A 3,979-nucleotide genomic window follows, 5' to 3' on the forward strand; every position below is an offset into this window, starting at 1 on the left:
CTTCTGTGATCACATGTAGGCATGTCCAGTTTGCTCTTGCTTAGTATTTATAAGGACATAGTCCAGCTTTCCTTTGAAGATTCTGATTTAGCAAATTCAGCTTAGGAAAACACTCCCCCAGATATCCATTAGTTTCTCTGGCACAATACACAGCAGCCTAACCAACTTCCTGTCAGGTTTCTTAAATTCAGGTTCCACAGTACTTACAAGAGCCTTGCCCATCTCTCATTTTCATCCTCACAGTTAGCGCTGTTACTTATATGCTGGAATTTAGCTGTTTCTGGGAATCCATTTATGATGTCAGATGCTCAAGCCTCTCAAGTATAACATAAACCTTTGCTGTGCACTCATCAGTCTGTGTTATACAGGGTGAACACATTGTTTAATAAATGAGAAAATTATGCAATTAGCAGCTCTTAAGTATAAACACTTCCCTCTTGCTGAACAGTGTGTAATCAAAACAGTTTAGGCTTATTATAGGCATCCTAAAGTAGTTCAGTGCCACTGAGATTGTAAACAGTTTGGACATCTCATAAAACACTGGAAAGGAATCACATTCAAGGAAATATTCTAATAGTTGTGTGGTGGTGATAGGCTTTTTTAAGGCTTAAGAAGTATACAATATAAGCTACTGTTTCTACTAGAGCTATATTTTCCTTCTTAGGTTGATTTGCCCCCATGAGAAAATATTTTAATAAGGTGTAGCCCTGCACTGGAGTTACTTGTGTACAGAGCTTTCTGTCAGATCCTGTTCTTCACCTAGGTACTTCTGAACAAAAAACAGTGGGGTCAGATTCACCTCTGGGCCTCTCAGGTTACAGCCAAGAGAGGTGGCTTTAGGACACTTTTTCATCACCAAAACTCTGGGATGTTCCAAGGGCAAATTTGGCCCCCTGCATAATTTATAGCAGCATTTAATGCCCCTACACTGAGGGCTAACAGGGGATGCCCGCCAGCCCTGCACCTCAGAACAATTCCCCAACAATAGAAGAATTCCCCAGTTGCTGCCTTAAAGCAGCTTTATGTCTCCTTTGTGCACCTAGGGCAAAATCCTGGCCACATGCAATGGCAAAACTCCCACTGATTTCAGGGGTGAAATCCCAGCCCCACTGGAGTGGTGCAATGAGAGCTAAGAATGGCTGAGAATCTGGTCCACAACATCTACTTACAGGGGTAGGAGACTTTCACTGCACCTGTCATTATAGTTAAAGGATGAGAGCCCCATCTTGGTTCTCCCACAAAAGTGAGGAATGAAGCAATGAACCCCTTGACTGACTACTTCAAATCTGCGATGTTCCTGAGCATCCTCATGGGCAGGGGAGGACTCTGACATGGGGTGATATAGAGAAAATGAATGACAAATTAAGGATCTAAGAAGGTCAGAATGGCCATCCTGGGTCAGACCAATCGTCCATCTAGCCCAGCATCCAGTCTTCTGACAGTGGCCAGTCCCAGATACTTCAGAGGGAATGAATAGAACAGGGAAATTTATCTAGTGATCCACTACCTGTCATCCAGTCCCATCTTCTGAGAGTTAGAGGATTAGGAACACCTGGACTATGGATTGCGTACCTGACCATCTTGGGTAATTGCCATTGATGGACCTATCCTCCATGAACTTATCTAGTTTTTTTAAACCCCAGTATAGTTTTGGCCTTCACAATATCTCCTGGCAACAAGTTCTACAGATTGATTATGCATTGTGTGAAGAAGTACTTCCTTTTGTTTTATACCTGCTGCCTATTAATTTTATTGGGTGAACCCTGGTTCTTGTGTTATGTGGAGGGGTAAATAACACTTCCTTATTCATTTTCTACACACCATTCATGATTATAGAGACCTTTATCATATCCCCCCTTAGTCGTCTCTTTTCTAAGGTGAACAGACCCAATCTTTTTAATCTTTAAAGCCATTCCATACCCCTAATCCTTATGTTTTCCAGTGTGCAATACTTTGCACTTGTCAACATTGAATTTCACCTGTCATTTTGTTGGCCAGTCACCCAGTTTTGTGAGATCCCTTTATAACTCTTCAGTCAGCATTGGACCTAACTATTTTGAGTAATTTTGCATCATCTGCAAACTTTGTCACCTCACTGTCTACCCCTTTTTCCAGATCATTTATAAATATGTTGAAGAGCACAGGTCCCAGTATAGATTCTTAGGGGACTGAGCTATCTACCTCTCTTCATTGTGAAAACTGACCATTTATTCCTGCCCTTTGTTTCCTATTTTTTAATCAGTTACTGATCCAGGAGAGGACCTTCCCTCATATCCCATGACTGCTTACTTTGCTTAAGAGTCTTTGGTGTAAGACCTTGTCAAAGGCTTTCTCAAAGTTTACATATACTATATCCATTGGATCACCATTGTTCACATGCTTGTTGACCCCTCCCTCAAAAAATTCTAATAGATTGGTGAGACATGATTTCCCTTTACAAAAGACTTGTTGACTCTTCCCCAACAAATCTTGTTAGTTTATGTGTCTGATAATTCTGTTCTTTACTATAGTTGCACCAATTTGCCTGGTACTGAAGTTAGGCTTACTTATCTGTAATTGCCCGGATCACCTCTGGAGACTTCTTTAAAAAATTAGTGTTACATTAGCTATTCTTCAGTCTTCTGGCACAGAGGATAATTTAAGCAATAGATTGAACTAGTCAGAAGTATAATGGGAGATGCATATGATGCTGCTAGAAGGGACCAGAAAGCAGCATTCTACTCATCCCCTTCTAACTCTTCCACCTTATCTCCAACACAGACACTTTGAGCTTTGGTGAGACACCATCAGAACTGGCTATAAAGAAGAGGTAAGATGCAGCAGCCAAAACTGCTGTCCATAGCACAGAGAGGGAAGGATGCCTCTTCTGAAATATTTGGCTTCAAAGAGGTATTTGAAAAATTATTTGGCTGAAGTTGAATATCATCTTTTTGGCTGGAATGTAGTGATATACTTTTTTAAAACTAAACGTCACTGCATCCCTACTCATCAGTGTCAGTCCCTAGAGAAATCCAGTCCCCCCATTTCCAGAACAGATGCTCCAGTGATAAGAACCATAGGTAGATAATAATAGTTCCCTGGTAAGTTATTCAAGGCAAAAATAATTAGTTCCCATTTTCTAGTAATTTCATTTTATTTATAATTACATAGAGCTTAATCGCCCGTTGGGCTGTGCCCTGAAGAGGTGACATGGGGGAGTAAGATCCCCTTTCACCATTGCACATGCCCTTCCCAGACTTTGAGTCTGGGTTTGGGTGTGCAGGAGGAAGCAGGGGGGGGGGGGGGGGGGGGGGAGAGGGAGGAAGAGTAAGATATGGGCAAAGCCACACCACTCTCCCCATTCCCAAAGCACCAGCTGGCACATCTGAGCTGGCATAAAGCAGGCCAAGTTCAGCTTTAGACATCAAACCATGCAAGCATTATCTCCGGTGTTAACAGCTATTTGTCTAAGAGCCGTGTTCTTCGTTATACACCTAATATGGCAACCCTAGTTAAAATGCATGCCACTGACCGGGTGGGAATTTTAACCTTTGGCTAGTAGAGAAGGACTAATGAGGAGTCCGGTGGCACCTTAAAGGTGCCACCCCACTCCTTGTTGTTTTTGTGGATACAGACTAACACGGCTACCCCTCTGATACTAGAGAAGGAATGATGCTGCTAACCTCTAAGCTAACATTCAGAGGCAGATCACTGCATCCTGTTCTCTTTCTGAAAGAGACAGTTAGATGTCACAGAAGACTGACACAGAGAGACGGAGGGAGTAGCTCTGTTAAATTCTTTTTTTTAAAGTCAGGAGGCATGAGGTAGGTAGAAAGAGTAAGAAGGAGGAGAACTTGGAGGGGAGACTCAGCATCATTTTTTCTAGGTATGTTATTTTCACTTCAGTAAAGCACCCAGAGATGGGAAGCTGACAAATGGGTCGTGAGATTCATCAACCAATAAGTCCAAAACCAATCAAAAAACAACAAACATTTTAATA

This window comes from Trachemys scripta, chromosome 7 (genome assembly GCF_013100865.1).
Source record: "Trachemys scripta elegans isolate TJP31775 chromosome 7, CAS_Tse_1.0, whole genome shotgun sequence".
In the NCBI taxonomy this organism is placed as follows: Eukaryota; Metazoa; Chordata; order Testudines; family Emydidae; genus Trachemys; species Trachemys scripta.